This window comes from Equus caballus, chromosome 4, assembly GCF_041296265.1.
Source record: "Equus caballus isolate H_3958 breed thoroughbred chromosome 4, TB-T2T, whole genome shotgun sequence".
Classification (NCBI taxonomy): domain Eukaryota; kingdom Metazoa; phylum Chordata; class Mammalia; order Perissodactyla; family Equidae; genus Equus; species Equus caballus.
The window spans coordinates 92855977-92869027 of NC_091687.1; the positions used below are offsets into that span (position 1 = coordinate 92855977).

General features: G+C 40.0%; 2 long non-coding RNA genes across 2 annotated transcripts in view; both read right to left on the reverse strand.

Moving 5' to 3' along the window:
- LOC102150076 (uncharacterized) overlaps positions 1-13051 on the reverse strand; it is a 67267-nt gene that overhangs the window by 7380 nt on the left and 46836 nt on the right. The window lies entirely within an intron of this gene.
- LOC138923913 (uncharacterized) lies at positions 9689-10802 on the reverse strand. The gene is made up of 2 exons (XR_011438245.1): positions 10689-10802; positions 9689-9809 (listed from the first exon to the last, which is right to left on the reverse strand). It is a non-coding gene; the product is annotated as an uncharacterized lncRNA (long non-coding RNA).

A 13051-nucleotide genomic window follows, 5' to 3' on the forward strand; every position in this document is an offset into this window, starting at 1 on the left:
TTGTAAAAATTGCTAACTGGGAGGAAACGCAATAGACTCAGAGTGAGTTATAAAACTGGTCTGAGTAGTAGTCAGACAAATCGTCTATAAATATGGGAAGGTGAAGCTCAGAGAGACAGTAAAATAGAGTGTTGATTACTACAGGGTGTTAAGAAGGTAATTCATGCTTTTTTTTTTTTTTAAAGATTGGCACCTGAGCTAACATCTGTTGCCAATCTTCTTTTCCTTCTTCTTCTTCTTCTTCTCCCCAAAGCCCCCCAGTACCTAGTTGTATATTCTAGTTGTGAGTGCCTCTGGCTGTGCTATGTGGGACACCGCCTCGGCATGGCCTGATGAGCAGTGCCACATCGGCGCCCAGGATCTGAACCCGCGAAACCCTGGGTGACCGAAGCAGAGTGTGCGAACTTAACCACTTAGCCATGGGCCTGCCCTGGTAATTCATGCTTTTTAATGTATACAGAAATGCCAAGAGTTTTGTCAAGGTCCCAGGCCACTTCTTGTGGTTACAGAAAGACAGTGGCTTCCTTTATACAGCAATAAGCAGGGCTTATAATAGTTTTTTAAAATTTTAAAGCAATAAATATTTACTGATTATTTTTACGTATTTCTCCTAGAATTCAGCATGCAATAAATACATAGGGACTACATTTTGCTTTCTGTAAAAAAAAAAAAAATCGCCCTGGCTTTGGTTTTTTTATTGCCCTTGTAACATTACAAATTTCAGTCTCTAGACTTCACCAGAAACAGGGTTGTGAGAGTCCACTTTTTTTCTTCTTTTTTTGTGAGGAAGATTGGCTTTGAGCTATCATTTGTTGCCAGTCTTCCTTTTTTTGCTTGAGGAAGACTGTCACTGAGCCAACATCTGTGCCAATCTTCCTCTATTTTACTTGGAATGCCACCATAATATGGCTTGAGGAGCAGGGCCTGGTCCGCGCCTGGGATCTGAACCTGCAAACCCTGGGCCTCGAAAGTGGAACACTCGAACTTAACCACTATGCTACAGGGCTGACCCCAAGAGTCCACTTTTTGAGCAGCCTTGTTGCCTTCTGTGTGTGTTGGTTCTCTGCACTTTGCACTTCTATGTCCAAACACAATCTTATGAACTGTTAAGTTGTTGGCTGAGTTCCCCACACCATGACTTTTCATATGCATCGTCCTCACCCTGTCTTTGGATTTGGGGCTTTGTCTTCTGTCAGCATATATTGTTGTCACTCTCTCCCCCACCAAGGCAAGCGCTGTGGAGTCTCAGAGAGGAGCAGCCTTCTGAAAACTAAAAAGATCCACCAGCCCCAGCTCATTCTTTTTCTTAACAATCTCTGTTCCCGGTTAGTTATGTGATAAAGCGACACACACACATATTCTTCAGAATAAATCAAATACCAAGTATTTTCTTAAGGGCCTACAAATAGAAATGTGTTACTAAATTGGTGAAGTTAGAAGTTAGAAGTTAGAACAACTCTTCCCAAGGTATTAATATTCTCATATCTGCCAAAATAAGGTTGCCTGTCTTCTGCCTGCCTCTCACATTGTGTAGCTCCAGAAGAGGCTCTGCCTGGACCCCACACGCTCCACTTCCTGGTAACAATTTGAAGCTAGTCATAAGAGCCCTGAACTCCTGAATACATTTCCTTAATTTCTGTTTGAGCTTTCAGAGGAAAAGAAATGATCTCAGGAAAATAAATCTCTCCACTCCTTTCTTCTCTGATTCCAGCACGTTAAGGCTGCAGCTTCTGTCTTTCAGCTTTGCTTGATGTATTTCTAAACAGGTAATACCCTAAAGAAGAAAATCCTGTTATAACTGTGGTTTTCTAATGTCCTGTCACTTATTCAGTTTTACCTATAAGCTGGAAGCCGAGCACCCAGACAAGGATTTTAAACACTTGCATCGTCGAAGTTATCACTACAAACATCATCCGCTGTGAATTTACTAGAGGAAGAGCGGCACTCTCACAGTTGCAAGCTCTCCAAGCTCTGATTAACTGACGGGGTGATCTCCCTGGAGCCACGTCCTGCTTCTGTGTAGGACGCGAGCCAGGGAGGCAGCCGAGGGGCCCCAAGGCTAATGTGCAGTGCTTTGGGGCTGCAGCAGAAATGATAGGGTTGATTTAGGAGGTTCAGCCTGTACCAGCCAGGCTTTAATCGTAGCCTATCAAGGTTGGTGGGGCCTTGGAGGCACTGACGGTCTTCCAGATCTTCAACATCACAGGCTGGCTGAGGCCCAAACACCGCTAGTGACCGGGAATTCACTTCTCCCAACTAATATTTAGAAAAGTCTTGTGTTTAGAGGTCTTTCTTATGCTGAGCTAAAATGTGCCTTCCTATGTCTTCACCCTGCTTCAATTCCATATGCTGTGGCCACACAGAACAAGTCTTAGCCTATTCCTCGTGAAAGCCCTCCAAATATTTGATATAGCAGTCATATTCCTATGTCATACCCAATTGTTTTTGGTGAATATCTCTAATTAATGGATATAGCACAAACTAATTAAGTTCATTTTAAATAATTTAATCTATTAATAAATTAATTTATTGTCCCATAAATTAATTTGTTAATATTAAATTGATATGTTAATTAAATAAGTGAATTAAATTCAATTAATACAGTTTAAAATGGATGTGTCTTTAAGTTAATACTTGTGGCTTTAAGAGATGAAAAGGATCAAGCCGAACCTTAGAGGACACCAGCCAGCACATTGGTAAGGTTATTCTGAGGCCAAGGTCCAGTCTACAGCATTGAAGTCTTAAAAATTCACTTTTGTGGGGCCCGCCCCATGGCTGAGTGGTTAAGTTCATGTGGTCTGCTTTGGTAGCCTGGGGTTTGCCAGTTCACATCCTGGGCGTGGACCTGCACACTGCTCATCAGGCCGTGCTGTGGTGGCATCTGACATGGAAGAACTAGAATGACTTACAACTAGGATATACAACTATGCACTGGGGCTTTGGGGAGGGAAAAAAAAAAAAGAGGAAGATTGGCAACAGATGTTAGCCCAGGACCAATCTTCCTCACCAAAAAAAAAAAGTTCATCTTTTTTAGTTCACTGACGGGCGATCTGGGGGGTTGATCCATAATAATCTTCTTAACAAAGTGATAAATATGGTAGAATTCTAATTTACATCAATCTTCTGAGAGATGTACCCATCAAAGAGACTAGAACATATGCCTATCTGCTGGTCATACATTATCTTTTCATTAGATTGAAAGCTTTCGAAAACTACTTGACTATCAGGAGTGGTTATATTAAAAATGTTAAGCCTGAGGCACTGACCTCTCAACTGAGCTCACAGCTGCGCCCACCAGCACATGCCTGCTGGCCTGTGAGTGGATTCTCTTTCCATAGTGCTGGAGGGAGATTCTGACAAGTTCTGGATGAGTGATTCTTCTGTTTTAATATTCCTTTTTTTAAAAAGATTATTTTATTGAAATCATAAAGGTTTATAACATTGTATAGTTTCGGTTGTACATTATCATTTATCAATTTCTGTATAGACTGCATTGTGCTCAAGACGGGTAGTCTAATTTCTATCTGTCACCATATATATGTGTCCCTTTACCCCTTTTGCCCTCCCCCCAACCCCCTTCACCTCTGGTAACCACTAATCTGTTCTCTTTGTCCATGTGTTTGGGTATCTTCCACATATGAGTGAAATCATGCAGTGTTTGTCTTTCTCTGTCTGGCTTATTTTGCTTACAATCATACCTTCAACGTCCATCCATGTTGCTGCAAATGGGACGGTTTTGTCTTTTTTATGGCTGAGTAGTATTTCACTCTGTGTGTGTGTGTGCGCATACCCACATCTTCTTTATCCATTCATCCATAGCAGGGTACTTGGGTTGCTTCCAAGTCTTGGCTATGTGAGTAATGCTGCAATGAACATAGGGGTGCATAAATCTCTTTGGATTGTTGATTTCAAGATCTTTGGATAAATACCCAGTAGTGGAATAGCTGGATTGTATGGTATTTCTATTTTTAATTTTTTGAGAAATCTCCATACTGTTTTCCATATGGCTGTACCACTTTGCATTCCCACCAGCAGTATATGAGGGTTCCCTTTATTCCACATCCTCTCCAACATTTGTCTTTTTTTTGTATTGGTAATTATAGCCATTCTGACAGCTGTACGGTGATATCTCATTGTAGTTTTGATTTGCATTTCCCTAATAATTGGTGATGTTGAACATCTTTTCATGTGTCTGTTGGTCATCTGTGTATCTTCTTTGGAGAAATGTCTGGTCATATCCTCTGCCCATTTTTTGATCAGGTTGTTTGGTTTTTTTGTTGTTGAGTTGTATGAGTTCTTTATACATTTTTGGAAATTAACCCCTGTTGTATATGTGATTTGCAAATATTTTCTCCCAGTGAGTGGGTTGCCTTTCATTTTGTTGATGGTTTCCTCTGCCTTGCAGAAGCTTTTTAGTTTGATGTAGTCCCATTTGTTAATTTTTCTTTTGTTTCCCTTGCCTGAGTAGATATGGTATTCAAAAGATGCTGCTAAGACCAGTGTCAGAGTGTACTGCCTATATTTTCTTCTAGAAGTTTTATTAAAGCCTTGAGGTCTTAGATTCAAGGCTTTAATCCATTTTGTGTTAATTTTTGTGTATGGTGCATGGTAATGGTCTACTTTTACCATTAATGAAGAGACTTTCAACACCAACACCAACACCATATATTGAAGAGAATTTCCTTTCTCCATTGTTTGTTCTTGGCTCCTTTGTCAAAGATTAACTGACCGTAGATGTGTGGTTTTATTTCTGGTCTTTCAATTCTGTTCCATTGATCTGTGTGTCGGTTTTGTACCAGTACCCTTCTGTTTTGATTACTCTAGCTTTGTAGTATATTTTGAAGTCAGTGATTGTTAGGCCTCCAGCTTTGTTCTTTTTTCCTCAGGATTGCTTTAGCTATTCCAGGTCTTTTGTTGTTCCATATAAATTATAGGATTCTTTGTTCTATTTCCATGAGGAAGGTCATTGGGATTATGATTGAGATTGCATTGAATCTGTAGATTGCTTTAGGTAATATGGACATTTTCGCTATGTTTATTCTTCCAATCCATGAGCATGGCATATCTGTTCATTTCTTTATATCTTCTTCAATTTCTTTCAATAGTGTCTTGTAGTTTTCAGTCTATATGTCTTTTACTTCTTTAATGAAATTTACTCCTAGATATTTTATTATTTTTGTTGTGATTGTAAATGGGATTGTATTATTGACTTCTCTTTCTGCTAGTTCATTATTACCGTATAGAAATGCAAATGACTTTTGTAAGTTGATTTTATACCCTGCAACTTTGCTGTACTTGTTGATTATTGCTGATAGTTTTCTGGTGGATTCTTTAGGGTTTTCTACATATAGAATCATGTCTTCTGCAAACAGTAAGAGTTTCATTGCTTTACTTCCCATTTGGATTCCTTTTATTTCTTTTTCTTGCCTAATTGCTCTGGCCAAAACCTCTAGTACCATGTTGAATAGGAGTGGCAAAAGTGGGCACCCTTCTTTCATTCCTTTTCTCAGAGGGATGGCTTTTAGTCTGTTACCATTAAGTATGATGTTGGCTGTGGTTTTGTCATATATGGCTTCATTATGTTGAGGTACTTTCCTTCTATACCCATTTTATTGAAAGTTTTTATCATAAATGGATGTTGGATCTTCTCAAATGCTTTCTCTGCATTTGTTGAATGATCATGTGACTTTTATTCCTCATTTTGTTAATATGGTGCATCACATTGATTGATTTGTGGATGTTGAACCATCTCTGTGTCTGTGGTATAAATCCCACTTGATTGTGATGTATGATCCTTTTAATGTGTTGTATTTGGTTTGCCAATCCTTTGTTGAGGGTTTTTGTATCTATGTTCGTCAGCAATATTGGCTTGTAATTTTCCTTCTTTGTGCTGTCCTTGTCTGATTTTGGTATCAAGGTAATGTTGGCCTCATACAATGAAGAAAGAAGCATTCTGCCTTCTTTAATTTTTCAGAATAGTTTGAGAAGGATAGGTATTCAATCTTCTTTGAATGTTTGGTAGAATTCTCCAGAGAAGCCATCTGTCCTGGACTTTGGCTTTTTGGGAGGTTTTTTTTACTCTTTCTATCTCTTTACTTGTGATTGGTCCATTCAGATTCTCTAAGCTTCTTGATTCAGTTTTGGGAGGTTGTATGAGTCTAAGAATTTATTGATTTCCTCCAGGTTATCCGTTTTATTGGCATATAGGTTTTCATAGTATTCTCTTGTAATCCTTTGTATTTCTGTGGTATCTGTTGTAATTTCTCCTCTTTTATTTCTAATTTTATTTATTTGAGCCTTCTCTCTTTTTTCCTTAATGAGTCTGGCTAAGTGTTTGTCAATTTTGTTTATCTTCTTGAAGAACAAGCTCTTAGTTTCATTGACACTTTCTACCGATTTTCAAGTCTCTATTTCATTATTTCTGCTCTTATTATTATTATTTCCCTCCTTCTGCTGACTTTGGGCTTCTTTTGTTCTTCTTTTTCTGGTTCTGTTAGGTGTAGTTTAAGATAACTTATTTGCAATTTTTCTTGTTTGTTGAGGTGGGCCTGTATTGCTATAAATTTCCCTCTTATAACCACTTTTACTGCATCTCACAAGAGTTAGTATGTTGTATTATCATTTTCATTTGTTTTCAGGTATTTTTTGATTTCTCCTTTGCTTTCTTCATTGATCCAAAGGTTGTTCAGTAGCATGTTGATTAGTCTCCACTTTTTTGTGACTTTCCCAGCTTTTTTCTTGTAGTTGATTTCTAGTTTCATAGCATTGTAGTCAGAAAAGATGCTTGATGTGATTTCAATCTTCTTTAATTTATTGAGGCTTGCTTTATTTCCCAACATATGGTCTATCTTTGAGAATGTTCCATGTTCACTTGAGAAGAATGTGTATTTTGCTGGTTTTGGATGGAATGTTCTATATATATTTGTTAAGTCCATCTGCTCAAGTGTTTCATTTAAATTCACTATTTCCTTGTTGATTTTCTGTCTGGGTGATCTATCCATTGATGTAAGCGGGGTATTGAGGTCCCCTACTCTTATTGTGTTGATGTTAATTTCGCCTTTTAAGTCTTTTAATAGTTACTTTACATATTTTGGTGCTCCTGTGTTAGGTGCATATATATTTATAACCATTATGTCCTTTTGGTGGAAAGTGCCTTTTATCATTATATACTGCTCCTTTTTGTCTCTCATTGTCTTTTTTATCTTGAAGTCTGCTTGGTCCGATATAAGTATGACAACACCTGCTTTCTTTTGTTTACCATTTGCTTGGAGTATCTTCTTCCATCCCTTCACTCTGAACCTATGTTTGTCTTTAGAGCTAAGATGTGTTTCCTGGAGGCAGCATATTGTTGGATTTTGTTTTCTAATCCACCCAGCCACTCTGTGTCTTTTGATTGGAGAATTCAATCCATTTACATTTAGAGTGATTATTGATATATGAAGGGTTAATACTGCCATTTTATCCCTTGTTTTCCAGTTGTTCTATATTCCCATTATTTCTCTTCATTTGTATCTCTCTTTTTTTCCTTAAGTTTGGCAACTGAGCTAGCAACAGTTGCCAATATTTATTTTTCTTCTGCTTTTTTCTCCCCGAATCCCCCCAGTATATAGTTGTATATTTTAGTTGTGCATCCTTCTAGTTGTGGCATATGGGATGCCACCTCAATGTGGCCTGACGAGTGGTGCCATGTCCACACCCAGGATCCGAACTGGTGAAACCCTGAGCCACTGAAGCAGAGCACGCGAATGTAATCACTCGGCTATGGGGCTGGTCCCTTCATTTGTATTTCTGACTGCCATTTCATGTTGGTGGTTTTCTGTGGAGATTTTATCATTTTTACGAATTGTGGCTCTGCTCTGATTTTTTGTTTAGTGGCTACCACGAGGTTTTCATAAAAGATCTTGTAGATGAGATAGTCCGTTTTCTGATAGCCTCTTATCTCCATTAACCTAAGCAGGTTCCATCCTGTTCCTCTTCCCCTTCTTAGTTATCGTTGTCACCTATTATTCTGTTTTGTGTTGTGAGTTTGTGACTAAGTTGAAGTGTTTATAGTTACTTTTGATGCTTTCCTTCCTCTTATCTTTTCAGTTATAATTAAGTATTTGCTACCTTATTCTGAAAGAGAGCTTCAGTTGTCTGATTTTATCTGTCTCTTTATCTGCTTGCTCAAAGCTTTGTAGACCTTTGCCTCCTTGTTTCAGGTATGAGGGCATCCTTAATCAGTTCTTTAGGGGAGCTCTAGTAGTGATGAACTGCCTCAGCTTTTGTTTACCCTGGAAAGCTTTTATTTCTTCATTGTTTCTGAAGGATGGTTTCACTGGATAAAGTATTCATGGCTGAAAGTTTTTGTCTTTCAGTATTTTGAATATATCATTCTATTCTTTTCTAGCCTGCAAGGTTTCTGCTGAGAAATCCACCAAAAGCCTGTTGGGGTTCCTTTGTAGGTTGTTTTCTTCTGCCTTTCTGCCCTTAATATTTTTTCTTTGTGGTTGATTTTTGCCATTTTTCATATTATATGCCTTGGAGAAGGTCTTTTTGAGTTGATTTTACCAGATGTTTCATTGGCTTCATGTATTTGTAAGTCTGGTTCCTTCCCTGGGTTTGGGAAGTTCTTAGCTATTATTTCTTTGAACAAACTCCCTGCTCCCTTCTCCCTCACTTCTCCCCTTGAATACTTATAATCCTTATGTTGCTTTTCCTAGTTGAGTCAGGTATTTCTCAAAGAATTCCTTCATTTTTCAAGAATCTTAGTTATCTCTCCTCCTCCACTTGAAACATTTCTTTATTTCCATCCTCTAATTCATGAATTCTTTCCTCCATAACATCAGCTCTATTTTTTAATGATTCTAGATTATTTTTCATCTCATTAATTGTGTTCTTCATATCCAGAATTTCTGCTCATTTTTTTTAATGGTTGAATCTCTTTGGTGAGATATTCTTTTATTATTAATTTTATTCCTGAGCTCATTGAACTGTCTTTCTGAATTTTCTTGTAACTTGTTGAGTTTCTTTATGATAGCTGTTTTGAATTCTTTGGCATGTAGATTGTAAATTTCTGTGACTTCAGGGTGGGTTTCTGGAGATTTGTCATTCTCCTTCTGCTCTGAATTTTTGCTCTAATTTCTCATGTTTGATGAACTAATCTTTTCCCAGCACATTTGTGGTATTATCAAGTTGCAGATTCTACCTGCTACCACTGGGGAAAGGAGGAGCTGTGTTTCTGATCCCACCCTGTCTGCTGGAACTTGTGTGGGTACAGTGGCTGCTCCCAATGGCCTGGAAAGCATTTGCACCTGGGCTCAGGGCTGCTGCCATGCCAAGGTGCATTCCCACTGTGGGGCCGCAGTGGTACTATGGGCACTCATGATGGCTAGAAAAGCACTCACATGCTCATATATCTACCACTGCCTCTTCTTCAGTGGTGCTGGCTACTGTGCTTGGTGGGTGGGGCTTTGGGCAGGTTCCAAGCCTGGGCCACTTGTTGGGACCACAGCAGCAGGGTGGTCTCTCCTCACCATCTGGGAATGCATTTGTGGGTGGGCCCAGAGCTGCTACCACCCCTTTGCACAGTCATTCTGAGGCGCATTCCCACTTTCAGGGCTGCAGCAGTACTATGGGCACTCACACCAGCTGGAAAAGCATTCAAGCATGCACACAGGGCTGCTGGGGAAGAGTAGGGGAGTGCTCACCTATCTCCACCATTTCCTGGGGAGCCAGTCAACCCAACTTCAGATATATAGCTGCATGGGTGTCTCAAGTGTCCTTTGTGCTGGGTGGGCATCCTCTGTTGGTCAATGAATGTCCGTTTACTTGTAGTTCAAAGGGGGAGAGAGAAAGGGAAGAGCTCACTCCACCATGTTGCTGATGTCACCTGTTTTAATATTCTTTATCTGCCACAAAATTGTTCCATCATCACACTTCTGTATTTGGCAGCATGTAGTGATTAGGAGTCTTGGTTCAACTCAGTATTTATTAACTAGTTCAAAAAATGAACCAGAAATCATTGAATAGGACAACTTCAGTTGCAACATGATAGAATAGAATGTATTTTATATTAGTTTGTTAGTTTTTTAGTGAATAGTTTGAAAGCATTGTCTTTGCAGATGACATTGGTAAAAGCTGCCACCCTAGGCTTCTTCCTATGTGTTAGAAATCATACCAGTCATCAACATTTGTAACAGTTCTGGATGAAATGTTTGTGTACCCCCAAAATTCATATGCTGAGACCCTAACCCCCAATGTGATGGTATTTGGAGATAGGGCTGTGTGGGTTAAATTAGATCATGAAGGTGAGGCCCTCAAGTCGGGATTAGTGGCCTTATAAGAAGAGGAACAGAGAGAGAGAGATCTCTTTCTCTGTGTGCATGCCTGAGGAAAGGCCATGTAAAGATATAGCAAAAAGGCGGCTGCCTGTACTCCAGGAAGAGCTGCTCACCAGGAAGCAAATTGGTTGGCTCCTTGATCTTGGACTTCTCAGCCTCCAGAACTGTGGGAAATAAGTGTGTGTTGTTTTAGCTACCCCCAGGCCATGGTGTTTTATGATGACAGCCCTAGCAGAGCAAGAGAGTAATGTATCTTTCAGAGGAGTAAGTTTATTGTGAGGTGAGATGTAGGATATCTAACTTTATACTTTCCATTGAAGAGAGTAGAATTTCTGATGTCTTCTCCATCCACCTCTAGAAACATACCGTGGAGGACTCTGTAGGCTCTGTGCTCTGTCTACATGGAGAGAGGCTTCAGGGAAGGACTAGATGGATGGTCCCAGTCCTCCATATAAAGGAGGATGTGAGGTCAGCTGCTGTGGTCGGGGAGCTGAAATGTGATCAGGAATTTCAGGGAGGTGAGAAGGCTTAGAATTGCTTCTATGAGCAATATCCAAAGGAATTAACTAAGGATGAAAAGAGGAAAGTTAAGCAGCATTCAGGTCACCACTGAAGTTACATATTATAGATTTAGAGTTGAGCCAATGTATAGACTTTTGTATCTTTCTACGGGAGAACCTGGCTGCCCAGAAGGAGAGAAACAAGAGAATTGACTTCATCTAGCACTGGGGATTGGCAAGGCAGTTAAGAGCAAAGGATTCCAGGAAGCTTGCTGTCATTAAATAACTAACCCTTAAGTAGAAAGTGCTTCAGGGGCTGGCCCCATGGCTGAGTGGTTAAGTTCGTGTGCCCCGCTTTGGCAGCCCAGGATTTCACTTGTCATATCCTGGGCACGGACATGGCACCACTCATTAGGCCAGGCTGAGGCAGCAGCCCACATGCCACAACTAGAAGGACCCACAACTAAAATATACAACTATATACTGGGAGGATTTGGGGAGAAAAACAGAAAGAATAAAAAGATTGGCAACGGTTGTTAGCTTAGGTGTCAATCTTTAAAAAAGAAAAAATAGAAAGTGCTTCAGAGCAGTTGGTCAAGGGGATGTTTCAAAGCGAGGGGAAACTACCCATGTGCATAGGAATGAAATGGTTACAATGAACCTAGGAGTATCCTGCCCTCTCCCCCATTGCTGAGGTCTAGCCACTTGTCTGGTTTACATTTATATGGGTCTCAAGATCTTCTTGTCACCAGCCATCTGATTTCTCTGTATTCTCTATCCTTTATTTAATTCCATTACTGCCTTGCCCCTTCAAATCTGAGGCTCCCATTATAAATAACAATTACTTTACTTGACTTGGCGCCCATGCTAGTGGACAGTTTAGTTGAGACTCTGCTGCCACCTAGTGGTCCTTGGTCACTTCACATGCAATGGTGTTTGGGCTAGGAAAGAGGCAAGCGACGCCAAGTCAGAGCCGAAGACTTGGATATGAGCATTCAAGGAGTCTGGAGCTCATGATGAGAGTGAAGAAAAAAATTAGTAGGCATGAGAAAGACAATAGAATAAGAGTTTGTGGTCTAAGAGAATTTCAGAGTTTGAAATCTTGATGATGGGGGAGTTTTAAGTGAGTATTAAGTATTGAGTGGCTATGGTTGCAGGCAGCTGAAATGTCCTGAAGAAGGACATTAAAATTGAAGGTCAAAGAATTCAGGTCCAGGTTGGTGCAAGGGCCATTCACATTCTGCACTCAGAGATAAGTGCCCCTGCCTTAGGGTTCATGTTTCAACAGTATTTTTCATCTCCCACACTTCCTGAAACATTGTCTATAAAACGTTGGTTGAGGGGTAAGCCCAGTGGCACAGTGGTTAATTTCGTATGTTCCACTTCTGTGGCTAGGGCTTCACCCCTTCAGATCCCAGGTGCGGACATGGCACCGCTTGGCAAACCATGCTGTGGCAGGCGTACCGCATAGAAAGTAGAGGAAGATGGGCACGGATGTTAGCTCAGGGCCAGGCTTCCTCAGCAAAAAAGAGGAGGATTGGCAGCAGATGTTAGCTTAGGGCTAGTCTTCCTCCAAAAAATAAATAAAATGTTGGTTGAACTAACTTGAATGTTGAAAAAAATTACTAATGGTGATTGTAGGTGATGGAGTGAATATTACAACTATAAACTGGCTGACCCATACTTTTAGATGACAGATAGATTCGAATACTTGGCTTTCTTAAGTAAGGCAGCTATTTTCAACCTTTCAGCGACTGCCGCAACACATCTCCACCAGGCAAACCTCCCCATACCTGGTTCGTTACAGTTCCAGGTATATCCTCGTAGGGTATGAAAATATTCTGAATGTTGTTAGGTGCTCATTGCCTGAAATGCTTACACCACATTCAGCAATGCTGTTCCTACCTTCCCTGCCATTTATTCTCCATTGTAAACTTTCTGTGAGCAAGATTTTCATCCAGGACTTCTTAATCTGGGGTTATGGATCCCAGGCTTTGGAGAGCCCCTAAAATCAAATGCAAAATTTAACGTTTGTGAACACTTGTTTATTTTCTCTCATTAAGAAAAATTAAATTATTAATTAATTAAGGAATTAATTAATTAATTAAGGAATGTGTAGCCCATGAAAGAAGAGCCCTTGCTTTAGTCAATTTGACTTCCTTTGATCTCGGGCAAGTTTCTGTATCCTCCAAGTTCCATCACCTCTTCCCACCTTTCTGAGTTTGTAAA